Source organism: Miscanthus floridulus, chromosome 10 (assembly GCF_019320115.1).
Source record: "Miscanthus floridulus cultivar M001 chromosome 10, ASM1932011v1, whole genome shotgun sequence".
NCBI classification, from domain to species: Eukaryota; Viridiplantae; Streptophyta; class Magnoliopsida; order Poales; family Poaceae; genus Miscanthus; species Miscanthus floridulus.
In genome coordinates this window covers 52962475-52981506 of record NC_089589.1, presented here as the reverse complement: position 1 = coordinate 52981506, position 19032 = coordinate 52962475, and the positions used below count along the sequence as shown (strand labels likewise).

The 19032-nt window shown below is 45.1% G+C and overlaps 1 non-coding gene across 1 annotated transcript; it reads left to right on the top strand.

Annotated features, from left to right (window-relative positions):
* The first annotated feature begins 5283 nt into the window (after positions 1 to 5283).
* On the top strand, positions 5284 to 5389 carry LOC136490426 (small nucleolar RNA R71). The gene has a single exon (XR_010767717.1). It is a non-coding gene; the product is annotated as a small nucleolar RNA R71 (small nucleolar RNA).
* The last annotated feature ends 13643 nt before the right edge of the window (positions 5390 to 19032 follow it).

Genomic DNA, 19032 nt, shown 5'->3' with positions numbered 1-19032 from the left:
GAGTTAAGGCTAGGCCATGTCCCCATGATCTCTGAGAGGCGTGACCTCTGAGACAACGTGTGGGGAGATGAGCCACCAAAACCGATGCTCCGAGTTCACCAAGAAGGAATCCACCCATGTAGCTATTGGCGGTCCTTAACGACCATATCTCACCGCCAAATAATATCCAAAACAGGAGAAATAAACAAACTTTTGACACATATGCTTTTACTATTGACATATTTCCACATGTATTGGATACTTAGTTTTTTCAGGACATATACATGAAATACATGGAAATATGATCAAAAGGCGCAACTCCGGAAAGCGTAAAGCAGATTTTACAAAAGCACAACAAGCAAAAGCCCAAGCAAACGATGAATCTGGGCCAAGCATCGGCGTAGATGTGTCCTAGGCCCAAGCAGCAACCGACCAGAGAAGGGCGGTGGCTAGGCGCGCCAGCCAGGGTGTGGCCGCACCTGTTGGCATTTCTAAACGCAATCACCAATTATGGAGATAGAATCCATCCCCGGCAATGGTGCCATAAATGCTTGTTGGTATTTCTTAGCATCATCACTAATAATTAGCAATGGCACTAAGTAATAGCCTTGATAGTTCCTTAACAATTTTAGATAACTATCCACAAGCGCACAAAGCTATCATTGTAGCATTTCACCTGAAAGTATTCAGGGTATCGTTATTTATATTTTCCCAAAGGAAGACATTTGATTAAGAGTCTAGTATGGATATGAACTTGAATAATAATGCTTGCAAGTACACCAATGTTTATAACAAGGGTAAGAACGATAATTTTAAGACAGTGGACACACACTTGGTATTTCTCAAAGAATAAAATAGAAAAGAAAGAATAAAAGAATAATCTAAGTCGAGCAAGCATTGGTCTACTATAGTCATACAAAGATTAGTCAATGATCATACAAGTTACATAATTAGTCTTAGGGCTAAGTGTGAAGCAGGTCGGAAGGCCACCGAGTACTGGTCTGCCAGCAACCTCATGTGACAATTTAGACTCCTACACCCAGTCGAACGTGGAGGATTATAAAGGACGGACAGGGCTATCACCATCTATCGCCTACCCCTCAACAGTGGAAAGGGACAATGCATTCACCTGTCTCTCCATACCCAAGCACCACACTTGCGTATACAGAAATTACCCAAATTCCCCTAGGTCCCCGACCCTACAGATCGACAGGTAAAGAACTTGGGCACACCTAACGGCACGATGAACCGCCACCTCAACTTTGCTCTAATTCCGATTATATAAGTTATATGAGTGGTTAAGCATAAAGTTAAGTGTGCTACTTTTATGACATATAAACTATAGACTAGTTCATATATCAAGATTATAACACAACAACTATACTCTAGTTCATAAGTATTACTATAAGTATCATATGAGCGCATAACTTTGAAAGAACTCATATCTCTATTCATACCCAAAGGTCTCTTCTTCCAAGGAGCCAAGCTCTCCAAGGTAGCTTTGCCTTGCTCTAAAGCTACTAAAAAGTAAAACTACAACTACTAGAAGTGAGGTGTGTGAGGTGATGCTCAAGTGAAGTGTTGCTCAAGTGGAGTGTGTTTAGAGAGGGGGTACCGCTCTACTTATACAAGAGTGAAGGCGGTACTCTGTCTATGTTTATCGTGAAACCCCAGGCTGCACCGCCTTAGCATGGCAGCATGCCACCGCCGCAGCAAGGAGAGGCAGAGCGGCGTCCAGGGGGGAGCGGCCACCCCTTAGGAGCGACTGGCCCTTGACCACCGCCTCTAGCCACCGCCTTTGCGTGGCAGGCTTTGGGCTAGTCATGGGTCATTGCCCCATGGGGGTTTGCCCATTTTGAGTTGGTATGGTGGGTGTCTCCCTTGCTTCTTTGCGCGAATCAGCATCGGAAAGCGCCTTTTGGTGAATTATTTCATGTATTCATGTTTGTGACCTGCAAAATAATGTTCTCTAAATACATGTAGAACTTGGTTAATAGTAAATGCATATGTGATTAAGTTTGGTAATTTCTCCTCTTTTTTCAATTAATTGGCGGTCGGATTTGATCGGTAAAGACCACCAACGAGCTCCCCCAAGCTTAACCTTTGCTCGTCCCGAGCAAATAGCTAAGTTATTGGTTGTTGATCAGGAGTTGCTACAATGACGAATATAATTCACAAATGCCATGCCTATAACAAAGTATTCTTCCTCAATTTAAATGGAGTATTTATTTTGGGTGGACGAAAAACATGTAAGAGTTAGCATTTTTATATGTGGGAGTACATGAATCTTGATCATAGGAGCATGACGAGAATCTCAACAAAACTCAATATGAATATAAGCAACATATGATTAAGGTTTTGAATTTGAATCATATCATATGGCCGTGGTAGAAATTCATAACCATTGAGAAACTTTTGATTATAGCATTTTTAAAATAAAAACTCCAGATGTTAAGTTTCTCTTAGAATAAAGTCATAGCATATTCTATTTACCATATTATAACTTGCAATGACTTAGAAAAAGGATCATGCTTTTGCAACCCACAAGTTTCAAGTTTTACGATGAGACATTTTAGCCAACAAACTTAAATCTCGGAGAATACTAAGTTACAGTCTAGGCATAGATGAATTATAGACATAGCAACTATTCATCATTTCAACAAAAGAGAAACTAAACATTCTTAATTCACATATGAGAGTGGAATAAATATTTTTTTGTTATTTTTATCATATTTCATTTTTTTGGATTTTATATAGTTTTGATTTTTTAAAATGCTAATAAATAAATAATGCAAAAATTAAAGTGCGAAAAATAAAAGATAGTACTTACCTCTGCGGGGGTCCTCCCCCAAGCTTGCTCGTAGCCAGGAGATGATTTCGAGGCAGGTTATTTGTTTAGCATATCAACTAATGTTTGCATTTAGTAATTTTGGTACAATGGTCAAACTTGACAAGTTGTTCCGTTTGATCAGGGTAGACTGATTAACCTAAGCACCATGCTTAATTTAAAGAGTCTATGGAAGCATGGTCGACCACTAACCATACTCCAAACCAGAATATACTTCTTGTAGAACATTAGAGGATAACTAAGAATTATTATAAAAGGTAAACTCTTAGGTGGATTCTTTGTTTTATTATATATATGGTTTGCAAAAAATTATGTTGTTTATTTCAACCATTATTTATACGTAGTAGTTTTGGTTCAATGATTAAATATTTAATCAAGGTAGGCTAGATAACCTAAGCTCCCTTCTTAGATTAAAAAGCCTATGAAGACATGTTCGTATACTAACCATGCCTATGAAGACTTTGTATAGAACATGGGAAGACAGCTAGGATTCAACACAAAGAAAAATTATTTATATATAAATATATGTGTTTTATATTATTTTTGAACTTATTAACGCATAAACTAAGAATTCAAAGTTTTGGCATAATTATAAAAGATAACTACCAATTTAGCTTTGGCAAGGACTCACCTTTTAAGGTCCAATGAGTAGGACCCTTCTCCATTCATTTCTTGTTTGTTGATGGAGCGCCCGATCCCGGAGAAGTGGATGCAGAGGGCTGCTCTTTCTTTGGCCTCCACACCATCTTGTTTGTTCTCGGTGGTGTAGTGATGGATTTCAGAGCTTCTTCTTTAGTTTTCGATACCATTTTGTTCTTTTTTGCTCCGGCTTCATTTTAATTTCTTTGTTCTTTTTCATGGGCCTGTCCACCGTTTGTGGTTGGATATGGACCTCCCTTAGGCCTTGTGGGTTTGGCCCGTATTTGATTTAGATCATGGAGCATTCCTCCTTCCTGGGCCTGAATGCGAATTTTTCTTCGTTACCATGGATATTGAAGCGGATTTCTCTGGCTCCAACATCAATTTGAGCTCCTGCAGTGCTAAGAAGGGTCGCCCAAGGATGTGGGTCGATTCTGTAGCGACCTCCATGCCGAGTACCACAAAGTCGATAGGGATGTAGCAATCCCAGATTTTCACCAGAATATCTTCCACTATCACTATTGGGTAGCAGACCGTCGAATTGGCTAGCTGAAGCATCATCCATGCATCAATTGCGTGAGGTTCAGCTTGTCGAAGATGGCCATGGTCATAACGCTTACACTAGTCCCAAGGTCGCACAAGGCTTGGTCGAAGTATTGGATCTCGATGAAACATGAGATTGTGGGGCACCCAGGATCCTTTTTCTTTTTAGGGCAGTCGAGTATAGCAGCGCTACACTCTTCTGTCAGCTTGACGACCTCCGTGGACGATAGTGGTCGCTTATTGTTGATGATGTCCTTGATGTACTTGGCATAGGAAGGTACATGTAAGACGTCCTTCAGTGGGACGCTTACATGTATCTTCCAATCATGTCAACAAAATGAGCGAATTGCTCGTCCACGGCCTGTTTGCGGTTCCTTTTGGGAAACAGCAGGTAGCTGGTGTCGACGAAGTCTTTTGGTGTCGTCTCCTCTTCTTGTTCTTTTTCTTTTCCCTTTGTCAAAGGTTCGGCCTCCTGGCGCTCTTTTGCCTTTCTGTAGACTGGTTAGGGTTTGGTGGATCACGAGTGGTCTTACCACCCCTCATGGCCACTGCTTTTATATTTTCACGAGAATTTTTAGGTTGAGCAGGAATTTTTCCATTACTATCAATAGGAATTGCGGCAGCTGTTTGAGCCAGTTGTGTTTCTATCATTTTGTTAAAGCTCAATTGGTTTTTAACAGCAGAAGTTAAACCTTCGATTTGAGAATTTACATTTTCTAGAATTTTATCATTAGTTGTGAGCTTCTTGGTCAAACTTTCATTTATTTTCGCTTGGCCTAGTACCAAGTCTTTCAAAGAAGGCTGATTTGAATTATAATTTGAGTTGTAGTTCAAATTACCTTTCAAGCGGGATTGGTTATTCCACCCATTATTACCTAGTTGGCAAAACCCGTTGTTGATGAAGGCAGCTTCCTCACGGGTTTCAGGGCAATCATTCCCCAAATGGCCAACGTTCCCACAGACTTCACACATCATGTGTGAGTCCATGGCCTAGACGGTGCCCATCATGGCATCTTTCTCTTGGGCCCATTCCTCCAATCTTTTCATCAAAAGATATATTTTTGCGGAAAGCATATCTGTCTCTTTCATGGTATGCATTCCTTTTTGTGTTTTCCTTTCCTCCCCCAGCTTTGATTTGACACCATTTTATTAATGTGAGCTGTGACTCCATCAATGGTGAGAGAAAGGAAGGCACCTCCAGCAGCAGCGTCAAGGTGCCCCTAGACATGGGTATTAATCCATCATAAAAATTTTGGAGCACTAACTAGTTTTCAGTACTGTGGTGCGGGCATGCTTGGATGTAGTCCTGTAGCCTCTCCCATGCCTCAGGAATGGTTTCCATGGAGCTTTGCTAGAAGTTTGAAATTCGTCCCTCAGGGCATTGGTTTTGCCCATGGGGAAGAACTTGGCGAAGAACGCCGTGGAACATTTGTCCCACGTCTTGACATCTTCCTTTTCCTTGTAAAACCACTGCTTTGCCTTCCCCGAGAGGGAGAAGGGAAACAAGCAGAGCCTGATGCTCTCGGGTGTGATGTCCTTGATGATGATGGTGTCACACAACTCGAGAAAGTGTTGGATGTAACACCCTAAAATTTGCTTTTATTTAAATAGAATTAAATTCATTTAATTATGAATTTTTATGTACATTTAAACCTAGGGAAAATAATAATCTTTATTAAAATTAAAATTCATCATAAGTTTAGCAACATGGTTGTGTATTCATGCTGCTGCATATCATTTTTGTATTGTGTGGTTTGAAATCGGATTTCGAATTGATTTGAATTTGCATTTAAAAATTGTTTGGAAATTGGTTTAGAAAATAGAAAATGAAATTCTCTCCCTCCCTTGGCTTTTGACCCGAAGGCCATCTTCCTTTCTCTGGTTCTTGGCCGCAGGCCTGTTTCCTCACTGCGCTGGCCCAGCCGCTTCGCTCGGCCTGGCCTGCTTTTCCTCCGCGACCGCGGCCCATTCTGCTTCACTGCGTTGGCCCGCTCAGCCTTCCCCCGCAGCCAGCAGCCGACCCAACTTGGCTTGGACAGCCCGCCCCACCCTGGGGCCACGCATCAGAGCTTTCCCCTACCTCGCAACGTGGCCACGCTGGACTGTGCTCTAGTCGAGTCCGCTGCCGCCCCGTTTCCCCTCCGTCTTGCGTGCACTCCAAGCCAGTGCGCCCCCATAAAAAGCAAGCCCAGGTGCTGTGCCTCCTTCCCCGAACCCTGATTGAAGCCGCCGTGCCCCAGAGCTTCCTCGCCGCCGCCTGGCCCTAGCGCCGCCACCATCGGGTCCAAGCAGCCGCAGTGCGTCACCGTCGATTCCCAGCTCTGGATTTTGGTCTCGGTGAGTTTGCTTTGAGTTTCTCTCTCTCCCCGTGTTTCCCGTTCGTCGAATAACGCACCATAGGCCCTAAACTAACGTCGTCGGCGAGCTCCATTTGTTTGGTCGTGGCAGCCACCGCGATGAAGTCCTGTTCTGGCCAGCCGAATCCTGAAGCCACCGCAGCCGTCCGATCTAAAATCAAAGGCCAGGATTAGAACTTACCTCTTCACCGGTGATTTTACAAAAAGGCCATTATAATTATTTCAGCCTTAACCCGCAGTCCCTGGCTTATTTCAAAAGGACCCCTGTGCTTTTCTGTTACCGAACCCGTAGCCCATAACACTTTTGTAGAATATGTTTTCTTCTTTAGAAAGCGTAGTTTCTTCGGGTTAGATCCAAAATACGTTTTCACCTATTTACATTTTTGCCACTAATATTGTTTTAGCCATAAAATCTCCGTTTTAACTCCGATTTGATCCGTTCAAGTTGCGTTAGGTTCGTAATTAAGTAATCTACTTGTTTATACAACTGTTGAACATGTTTTCATGCAACACCCAAAAATTTGCATTCTTTCAAAATAGTTAAATTTGCTTTATTTGTGCATTTATGTGAGCATTCAAATGTAGGAAATAATATTTTTGGTGAAATTAAAATCAATAATAAGGAATAGATACAAGTTGATGCATACATGTTGCTGCACATTTGTTTTTGTAATGATTAGTTTTGACTAAAATTTGAATTGAATTCAAATTCAACTTGAAAATGAGTTTGGAAAATTTATTTGGAAAAACAAAAGGAATTTCTTTCTTTTCTCTCTCCCTTCCTCACTTTTGGCCCATAGGCCCTTTCTCCCGCCGACCCGCGCGCCTCCCTCCTTTCCTCTCCTCCTGCTTTTCCTTCCTGGGCTGGCCCACTTGTGCGAGCTAGCAACTGCCTCCACCGCACCCTCCTCCTTTCCTCCGCGCCAGCTAGCCTCGTCCGGCCTAGCAAGCACACCGGCCCAGCACCGAGCCGCTACTGCCGCCTGCTCCTCAGCCGCTGATGACCCAGGCCCGCCTATCGGCGTCGTCCCCCACCTCCGCGCCCCGCACTTGGTCAAGCCGCAACCGCTGCTGCTCCACTTCGTGTCGTGGGAGCGTCCTCCCGAGCGCCCGACCTTTTTAAAACAGAGCCATGACCCTCTGTCGCACCCCCTACTGCTTCCCCGCTCCACTCTCATGTTCACCTATGCACAAGGAGGCCACAACCGCCGCTCCGAGGTCACCGAGGTCCGCCGTCCGCCCCTCCACGTGGACAGCCATCCCCGAGCCGCCTCCGCCCCTGTTTTTCCTCGCGGTGAGACCCCCTTGCTCCCCTCTTTCTTCCCATGCTGCTATTTGCGAGTTTCATGGCCCGTGGACCCCAATCCATGAGCGCCGACGTGCTTCACGCCACCGGCCATGGCCGCCCCCGTGCCAACCGCGTCCTCCAGCCCTGTTCTCGGCCTAGCCGAGGTCGCTTGAACCCCCTCTCTCTCCCGGTGCTCTCGGATGGGCACACTATGGCCCATAGGCCGAGTTCCACACGCACCGGTGACCTCCTTGCCACCGGCCATGGTACCCCGCCGTCGGAAGCATTGTTCCGGCCGCTGCCTTCTCTCTCTCCCTCTCATTTCTAATCTGAGCCGATCGTTCTTGATCCAACGACATAGATCATCCTGTACCCCTTCGTATGGCAGTTTTGCTAAGGAGTCCCTAAACTTTTCTAAATCCTAACCCACAGTCCAAAACACATTTCCTGAGTATGTTTTTTCCTTTTGAAAACGTAAAATATACTGTCTTAGTCCAAAATATGTTTTCAATATTTACAGAAATGCCACTGGATTTGTTTTGCTCTTAAAAACTTCGTTTTAGCTCCGAATCGACCCGTTCAAATTGCGTTAGATTCGTAATAAAGTTCTCTACATGTTAGTACCACTGTTAACCATGTTTGCAACTTTAAATTTCATGGTTAGGTTTAATTAAATAAGTTGCTATAGAAAACCCCGTTTAATTCATAACTTTCGTGTTTTAGCTCCGATTTTCGTGAACTTCGCGTTGACGTGATCGTAGCGAGACATAGATTCTTTTCATAAACATTTAATGTTTTCTATACTGCTGGTGTACTGTTCTAATTATAGGATTGTTTGGTTTGCATGAATGCCTTTGGAATGTTGTATGTTGCCGTGTTGGTCACGTTCAGACGGTGAGGAGAACGTTGGTGACCAAGAGTTCTTTGATGACCAGCAGGACCAGCAGGAGTTTGCTAACCAAGGCAAGTATAGCATGGGACCTACCTTGATGTCCTATTCACCACTTATTAATTACTCATTTGCATGTGTCTAATTTTGATACCCGTAAGGACATCCTAGTGTTTAATTATCCTGTTCCTTGTTCTCCTATGGGTTATATGCATATGGGTAGTTTGCTAGCGCTCAATATAACTATACATGAGTTACATAATGAACAATGATTCTATGGAAAGAAAAGGTAAAAGTTGCTTTTAAACAACTGAATTATAGGGCGAAGGAGCAAATGACTTTTGATCATGATGCTCTCGGCCCTCCATAAGGACTTATCTGTTGGCAAAAGTTGGGACTGACAGTGCAACCGTGAGGGTCACATGGCTCTAACTTTAGCTTAGTAATAGGACCTTTTCTAGCTTGTTAGAGGTTACCTTTATGGCGCAAAAGGGGCTTGCCACGTTGGGTATAGGACTGCCTCTGTTCCTATGTGTATAGCCGCGAAGGATTTGTGCCATAGGAAAGGGGGGTTCCTACATCTACCTGCCAAGGAAACCTAGCGGCCCTAACTTGTTAGAGAAACCTATGAAATGGCTTCATAGTGTACCCTACCCGCTCACCTTGGCAGTGATATGGGAGTAATTAACCCGGGCATATGGGAATCACGACTCGCGGTGAATGTGCACAACCTCTATAGAGGGTTACAAACTGTTATAATAGTCGTGCTCACGGTCACAAGTAGCCCGGAAAACTCATAGAATAACTGGGTAATTATTGTGCTCATTTATGATGTTCTATGATGATAATTTGATACAATTGATTCTGATATCTGATCACGTGGGTTTAATTGGGCTTAAGCATAACTTGATAATAACTGATGATAAAATCTTGACTTACTAAAAGTGCTAACTGTAGTAAACCATAGTCAACCTTTTTGAGCTTTCATAACCCCATGTTATCTTGTTAAGTATGGGAAGTACTTACGCTTGTTTACTTTCTATATTTGGATAAAAATCCTGGATGGGTAATAGATGTCAACGAGTATGAGGAGTTTCCTGAGGACTATTAGGCTTGTGGTCAACTAGTTGACCATCCCTGTGATGGAGCTACCACGAGAGGGTTATCTTTTGTTTTCCGCTGTCTTGTATAAGACTATGTGATGGTATTAATCGTAATGTAAGAAACACCATGATGATACTTTATGTAATTTGTCGACTTATGTGTGTGACTGATCCCTGGGCACACATGAGCTTTATGCATTCAATTTTATCCTTAAAATTGGGTGTGACAAATTGGTATCAGAGCCGTGTTGACTGTAGGACTCAAGCCTAGTTAGAGATGGTCGATTTAGTATCTTTGCTCCACTGGTTTCTTGCTTACTGTCTCATTCTTGTTATTTTATTAAAATATTTAAGCTATTCACACCTTAATCTATTATATAAAATTGTTGATTCTAATTCTATCTTACTCTAAATCTATAGATGTCTCGTAACCCGAAGACCACCCGCCTCAGCACTGCAGGCTACCGTGCCTTGTTCACCCCCCGTGCTCCACAGGCGGAGAAGGAGATTGTCATCATTTCTAATGTTGAGGTGGAACCTTTGATCGAGGATGATGAGGAGTGGATGGCTACCCTGACACCTGCAACTGCTCCTACTCTAGCTGTTGCACCTGTCTATCCTGCTGTAGCTACCCTAGTGGAGTCATCAGCTACTTCACCTACGCCTATGCCATCCCCAGCTGTTCCGGTGGTGGATGAGGAGATAGGCTGGAAGTGCAAATACTACTTCAAGCCAGCCCCGGAGACGGCCTACTACCACACCCTCCTTACTCATGTGCTGGATGACTACTACCCTGATCTGCACGCCTCCATCAACTATCACTGTGTAGAGTACCAGCATCCTTTGGAGGCAACCTTTTGGAAGGTAGAGTTGGTTGTCACCGCTTGGAATGACATAAAGAATGGACATGAGGTGGAGACTGTTGACCGTGCCACTGCCAGACAGGCCCATGCATTGGATGGTATGGAAGATGCAGCGTAGGACGCCTACATCTACTACCATGGTCGTCGTTTTGAGGCCATGAAGGAGGATCATTTCAGGTTCCTTCCTCGCAATGATCATGAGGGTAACTGGTAGGTCCTGGCACCACCAGAAAGTGATCCAACTCTAGAAGCTACTGTGCAACATGTCCATGCCATGCAGGGGGTAGATGAAGAGGTCAAGGGAGAGCTACGTGCATCACAGAGGGCCGAGAGGCGACTCCAGAAGCAAGTTGATGAACTGCATGCTCAACTTGGGCTGCCACCGATCTACAAGAAAAAGCGCCGGTCATTCACCATGATTGACACCGCGCCATAGGTGTTAGGTGCCTTGTTTAAAGTTACTACGTTGTTAGTTCGTGTGTCATATCTAGTCTTGTTTCATCTTTGTGAACTTTAGTGATTGGATGTTTCTAATTGTGAACTTGAATGATTTGGAGTTTGTTTGATTGCTGAAGGTTTGTGGGCATGTCCACAAAGTCCATAGGTTTGAACCTTAAGTTTGGATGAAGTCTTAATGCAGATGGGTTTGCTTTACCTTATCTCTGCTGTGCTGTTTTCTGGAGCAGTCTGTGTTCTTTATCTTGTATCTCGAAATCTGGAATGCCAAAAATTCTAAAATTTTTGTGGAGATATCTAGACTTCTGTATCTTTCAAATGTTTCTGGAATCACATCAATAGCTATTCAGGTTTGTGAGATCTAGCTGTCACAATTTGATGTTTCTGCGCAGACTGGAACCCAGAATAGATTCGGTTTAGCTCTGTTTTTGACCATGTATATACCAGAATCTGTAAAAGTATTCTAAATAAAAGTTGTAGTTGATCTCCTAAGCTTTCCAACCGTTCTTGGTACACATCTGTGGGATCTCTGAAACTCGAGTTATGACAGATTTACTGAACTGCTGTATTTGAATCTTGTCCAGAAAATTCTCAGCATTGTTCCTTATCTTTTATAAGTTCTCTATAATTTGGAAATCTCTAAAATTTTGCGCATTTATTGGAAAGCAGATGGCCGCAAGAGGAGGAAGAGGCAGAGGACATGGTCGTGGATGTGATGCTCTCATAAATCCACCACCACCGCCACCAGTGACTATGGAACAATTTATGGGAATGCAAGCGCAGTTGATGCAAGCCATGATGCAATGCTTAGATAATGAACCTGCAAGAGGACCACCGCCTGTTCAGGTCAGAGACAAGCGTGGAGAATTCATGAAGGGTCGCCCTCCGGTGTTCACTCACGCCTTAGACCCCTTGGAGGCAGACGATTGGTTGCGTGCTGTGGAAAAGCAACTTAACATAACACAATGCAATGATCTTGAGAAGGTGTTCTATGCTTCTGGTCAACTCCAGGGAGCAGCTCAGGATTGGTGGGATTCTTTCCAGTACAGACGCCCCAACAATGCTCCTGCTATCACCTGACAGGAATTCAAGGAAAATTTCCGGTCATATCATATCCCTGATGGACTCGTGGAATTGAAGTAGGAGGAATTCAGGTCCCTTAAGCAAGGATCCATGACTGTGGCGGAGTATCGTGACAAGTTTGCTCAATTATCACACTATGCTCCAAATGATGTAGCTGAGGACAAGGAGAAACAATGCCGCTTCCTCAAGGGACTTTATGATGGACTGCAGCTCCAGCTGATGTCCAACACCTACCCTAACTTTTAGTCCTTGGTGAACCGTGCTATTGTGATTGACGATAAGCGCAAAGAGATGGAAGCCAAGAAGAGGAGACTTCAAGGGCAAGCTTCTAGAAGCAACACCCGCCTGCGTGCCTATCCCTAGCAGGGTTTTCAGTAGAGGAATCAAGGACCATCTAACTAGGGAAACCATGGTCAGTATCCTCAGCGTAACCAGTTCCAGCAACACCCTCAGTACCAGCAATAGTATGGTAATCAATGTCCCCCGCAACAGACCGGCAATCCGGCAACATGCCAGGGAATGCCCAACAATGCTCCTATGAAGAGTGGTGCACCCAATAACCCCAATGCATGCTACCGCTGTGGAGAAGTAGGTCACTATGCTCATCAATGTCCAAAGAAGCAAAACCAGCAAGCTCCTCAGAACCAGAATGGCAATCAGAACTTCAACGCCCGACCACCTCACACTACGAAGGTAAACTATGTGTCATCTGATGCAGCTCAGGAGACGCCTGAGGTCATGTTGGATACATTCAGTGTCAACTCTATCTCTGCTATAGTACTTTTTGATTCCGGTGCTTCGCATTCTTTTATTTCCCAAGATTTTGTTAGAATGCATAGCATACCTTTATGTGCCATGAAAAACCCCATACTAGTAATTTCACCAGGAGGTAGTATGCCAGCTTCTTATTGGAGTCCCTCAGCTAGTATTTCCTTAAGGGGGTAGACTTCAAAGTGAAACCTATTGTGTTGAGAACAGCGGGAATTGATCTTATTCTGGGAATGGATTGGATGAAACAACACCGGGTAGTGATTCAGTGTCAGGAGAGATCAGTGGTTGTGACATCACCCAATGGAGATAGAATCTATGTAGAAGTGGTAGTGCAAGCTCAGCCAATAGCCACTGTGAATTAGTTGGATGGTGATGCCAATAAACAAGATCGTGTTGTGGAGGAGTTCTCGGATGTCTTCCCCGATGACTTGCCAGGTATGCCACCTGATCGTGACATTGAATTCATTATTGAATTATTACCTGAAACTGCACCAATAGCTAAACGTCCATATAGAATGTGGGTTAATGAATTAGAAGAGCTTAAGAAACAACTAAAAGAGTTGCAAGAAAAAGATATCATACGCCCCAGTTCTTCCCCATGGGGGGCACCCGTGATCTTTGTGGATAAGAAGGATGGTAGCCAATGGATGTGTGTGGATTACCGTTCACTTAATGAGGTTACTATAAAAAATAAATACCCTTTGCCTAGGATTGATGATTTGTTTGATCAGTTGAGAGGAGCCCATGTGTTCTCCAAGATTGATCTCCGCTCAGGTTATCATCAGCTTAAGATTCAAAACTCGGACATACCCAAGACAACATTCACTACACGGTATGGCTTGTATGAGTATACCGTTATGTCTTTTGGATTGACCAATGCACCTACATACTTTATGTATCTAATGAATAAAGTGTTTATGGAGTTTCTTGATAAATTTGTGGTGGTATTCATTGATGACATACTGATATTCTCCAAGACTGAAGAAGAACATGCTGAGAATATAAGGTAGGTCTTGCAAAAGCTTATAGAACATAAGTTGTATGCTAAGCGGAGCAAGTGTGTGTTTTGGTTGAAGGAGGTCTCTTTTCTTGGTCATGTTGTCTCCAATGGTGGAATAGCAGTGGATCCAGGCAAAGTACAAGTGTGTTGAATTGGAAACCACCAATCAATGTAACTGAGATTCATAGCTTTTTGGGATTGGCTGGGTACTACAGGAGATTCATTGAAGGTTTTTCCAAGCTTGCTAAGCCTATGACAGCTCTGTTGGAAAAGAATGCTAAATTTATATGGTCTGATAAATGCTAGGCAAACTTTGATGAGCTAAAGAAGAGATTGACTATAGCTCCAGTGTTGATTTTGCCAGATTTAAGCAAGAACTTGTCCATATATTGTGATGCATCTCGTTTGGGCCTTGGATGTGTTCTTATGCAAGAAGGAAGAGTGGTGGCATATGCATCTAGACAATTGAGGAAGCATGAGTTGAATTACCCTACTCATGACTTGGAATTGGTAGCTATGGTTCATGCTTTGAAAATCTGGAGACATTATCTAATTGGGCATAAGAGTGATATCTATACAGACTACAAGAGTTTGAAGTATATCTTTACCCAATCAGATCTGAATCTGAGACAACATCTTTGGTTAGAATTGATCAAAGACTATGATTTGGAAGTGCATTATCATCCGGGAAAAGCAAATGTCGTAGCTGATGCACTTAGCAGGAAGAGCTATGACAATGGGCTTCGGATGACATTTATGTCAGCAGAGTTGTGTGCTGAAATGGAGTATCTCAACTTGAGTTTTGTCACTAATGCAATGGAATTGGTGATAGAGTCTACTTTGGAGCAAGAGATACGCAAACGTCAATTGGAGGATGAAAAACTTAAGGAGATAGCGGAGAATATAGTGCTTGGAAAGGCACCAGGATTCAGGATGGATGAGAATGGTACTCTTTGGTTTGGGAAAAGGATATGTGTACCTAAAGTGAAGGCTATCCATGATGCAATTCTGCAAGAGGCACATGAGTCTGCTTATTCTATACATCCCAGAAGTACGAAGATGTATTTGTATCTCAAAGAGAAGTATTGGTGGTATGGTTTGAAGAGAGATGTGGAAGAGTATGTGGCTTTGTGTGACACTTGTCAAAGAGTGAAAGCTGAGCATCAAAGACCTGCAGCGTTGCTACAACCAATGAAGATTCCTGAATGGAAATGGGAAGAAGTTGGTATGGATTTTATCATAGGTTTGCCCCGCACTCAAAGAGGTTATGATTCAATATGGGTAATAGTGGATCGACTCACCAAGGTTGCTCACTTTCTACTAATTAAGACTACCTATACAGGTGTAAGGCTAGCAGAGTTGTACATGAAAATGATAGTGTGCTTACATGGTGTTCCCAAGAAAATTGTGTATGATAGAGGCATTCAGTTTACGTCACAATTCTGGCAGAAAGTACATAGATCTTTGGGGACAAAGTTGAATTTCAGTTCTGCTTACCACCTGCAAACTGATGGACAAACTGAAAGGATCAACCAGATTTTGGAAGATATGTTGAGAGCTTGTGCACTGCAGTATGGTAATAGTTGGGATAAGAGTCTGACATATGTGGAGTTCTCGTACAATAATAGTTACCAGAAGAGTCTCAAGATGACACCTTTTGAGGCATTGTATGGGCGTAAATGTAGAACGCCTTTGTTCTAGAATCAGACTGGTGAAACTCAAGTGTTTGGACCCGATGTCCTTAGAGACGTAGAAGAACAAGTGAGGATGATTAGGGACAACTTGATGGTGGCTCAGTCCCGATAGAAGAGTTACGCTGATACTCGCAGGAGAGAGCTGACTTTCGAAGTTGGAGATTATGTGTCGGTACAGAAAGTGACCAACTAGTAAATATTTGTAGTTTTACTGCACGTTGTGATCGGAGGTGGCCTAGCACTCAATGACACAGGATTTATACTAGTTCAGGCAACGTGCCCTATGTCCAGTGTGGGTCGGTCGGTGACTTTATTCCCGAGCCTAGGTGCTCAAAGTCTATAGTGGGGTTACAAACGAGAGAGAGAGAGACGGGGTGTCCGGTCGGTCCGGTCAGAAGGGCCAAGATTGACAGGAGCTATGCTATGAACGAAGTGTGCTAGCGTGTGCTTGAGGGGTTGCCAGCTATCAATCTAATGAACCTGAACTTGAAGAGGTCGACTTGGGTTAACTACCTATGTTTGGAGGGAGCACATCCCCTTTTATAGAAGAAGGGGATGGCTTTACAAGTGAGAGGGAGAGTGAGTACGGACATTTCTAAGCCTTGTTGCCCACGCCGATGGGGATCGGATAATGGTGGGCGCCCGTAATACTGTTGATGTCACTGCAGAATGTTAGGTACATGTGGGAGGTTTGAGTTGCTTTCTTCAAGACTGGAGGACGTCGGTACCTGCAAAAATGTTGTCTTCGCCGACTGGAGGCATGGCTTTACCACGTTCACCTAGTACGGTGAATTCCGGTGCCCATAATACTATTGATGCCCAGAGGCACATGGAGGGTCTTACCGTACGAGTGTTTTGACTGGCGCCTACAATACTATAGAGGTAAAGGTTGGCACCTACAATACTATTTGTGGCAGGGTGGTTGTAAAGTACTATTCCACATGGTATGGTCCCTGGTGCCGTGGTTTGACTTGCGAGCCCCATCTTGCCTTCCTTCGTACGCCTTCTGGTTGTTTCCGAGCGGGTGTCCCCGGTCGGATGGCCCTAGTCAGTTCTAGCGCGCCAGTCGGAAAATAGCGATGGGTAGGGTTTTCTATGAACCCCAGTCGGAGACTCAGGGTTGGAGTCGGAGGCGGTCCTCGGGTCAGGCTTTCTGAGTGGAGGCCATGCGAAGGCGGTCGGGGCCTGATGCTAGCACTCCGATCGCAGAGGCCGTTCAGAGTTGGCATGAGCCTGAGCTAGTGCTCTGGTCGAAAAGATCGGCTGAAGGCGGCCAGGGCCTGAAGCGAGTGCTCTGGTCTATTGAGTTTAGACTCTTGGGCCGGTCCAGAAGAAAAAAAGGCCATCCTCCTGGGCCAAGCCCTAGCGTGGAAGCTGGTCCCCGAGGGACCCCGGGTTTATGAACCCGACAGGAGCGCCCGAGCCAACGGGCGATTCGGGCAGAATCGTCTGGGGGATTTTTGTCTTGCCGGCTGGTGCGCGCGAGCGCACCTGCAGGTGTAGCCCCGAGCCCCCGGGTGGTTCGTGCCGAACCGGCTGGGGGGTGCTTCTAAGTTTGTCAATGGGGGATGTTTTTCTGTTTTGTCGGTGGGTGCGCGCGAGCACACCTGCGAGTGTAGCCCCCGAGCCCCAGGCGGTTCGGGCCAAACTGGCTGGGGGTGTTGTCTCAGTAGGCGTGTATGCATGTTTTTTAGTTTGAGATGGAATTTTGTTTAACCACGGTGTCGTTGCACGTCATGGGATCGGGTGAGTCGGAGTCATGAACGGACCCTGGTGTCGGTGCGCGCCATGGGTGGAGATAGCTCAGTTCGGTTGTGTCAGAGCTCACTGGTCTTTTGGCGTTGATGCATGCCGTGGGATCAGGTGAGGTGGAGTTTTGCGAATGGATCCAGGCGTTGGTGCACGCCGTGGATCGAGAGAGTTAGTTTAGTTAGTTCAGGAAGCCGTTACGCGAATTTAGGAGTCGCGGTCCTAGGTTTTATTGGAGTGCAGTGAAGCCGTTTGAAGCCATTACACAAGTTTAGGAGTCGCGGTCCTAGGAGCCATAGACGGATGTCGCTGATCCTATCGACGCGAGTTTAGGAGTCGCGGTCCCAAGAGCCATAGCCGAATGTCGTCGATCCCGTCAATGCGAGTTCGGGGTCACGGTCCTAGGGTTTCTTTGGAGTGCAGTGAAGCCATTACGAAGACGTTGTTAGTTTAGTTAAAGATCAGACGAGGCGGTGCTCACGGGTCCTAGCATCGGTGCGCGCTGGGGACCGGGCGAGTCATAGTCATGGATCTAGTGAGTTCGAGGTCGCCGTCCTTGGCATTTTTCTTGAGCCCCCGAGACCTAACGGGCCTTCACAGGGGTCGATGTGAGTTTATGTGTGTTACCTTATCTAGTTCCTCACAAACTAGGGGGGGCTGAGTTTCGTCGCCTGTCCCGATCGCTCGGGCTCCAACGACTAGCTCGGTGAGTTCGCTAACGGGTGTGATCGAGTGGAATCCAGGTCCGTCATTTGTGACGGGGTCGGCATAGCCCTCTTGTGACATTCCACTACTCCTTTACCTACAACTCGACAGATGCCTAGGTTGTTCCGGAGACCGACCTAGGTGGCCTTTCGGCCTCCCCTCGATGGAGATTCTATGGGCTTGGCGAGAGGTTCAGGATCGAATGAGAAGGTTGAGATGACCTAGTCCGCCGGATCGAGCTAGGGCCGCACGGTGCTCATCTATAGTTTTCTCCCCTGGCTCTGTTGGGTACTCATATCGAATGAGGCAACCGCCGCTTCGTGATGCAACACAGAGCGTTCTGATGAATTTCGCTGCACGTGCGATGCTTAGTTCCTGAGCCCTCAGGCGGTTCATGCCCTAACCATCCGGGGGGGTCAGGCGTATGGAATGAAATGCACGTATGGATGTATGAATGTTTTAAATTGAAATAGATGGGCTTTGATAGTGTTTTACCTTGACAACTGGAGTGACAGGGCTCGGAGAGCTTTAGTTGGAAATGTCCGACCGGGACCCAAGCTCGTCATTCATGACGGAGTTGGCGTGGCCCACATGGGGCGTCCCTTTGCTTCCTACCTATGTCCCGGTGCTTATCCTGAGTGAATCGATCGACTCAGGAGGCCGGTTGATCTCTCTTGGTGGAGATCTTGCTGTTGGATCTCTCTAGGTCTGGCCTTGATGACTAGAAGGATGGGGTTCAGAGAGCTCCAGTCAGAGATGTCTGACCGGGACCTGTGCTTGTCAATCGTGGGTTAGCCCTTGTGTGAACAGTTTTGTTTTAATGAACACATGCTCACCTTGGTGACCTGAGAGACGGGGTTCGGATAACTTTAGTTTGGAAATGTCCGACCAGGACCTGTATCTCAAGTGCTTATCCTGAGTGAATCGATCAACTTAGGAGGCCAGTTGATTTCTCTCGGCGGAGATTTCGCTGTTGGATCTATCTAGGTCTGGCCTAGGGAGACGGGGAGTTGTTCGCGTGCGGTGGCGCTTCGGTTTTCGTGTCTGACGTGCGGTAGTGGTTGG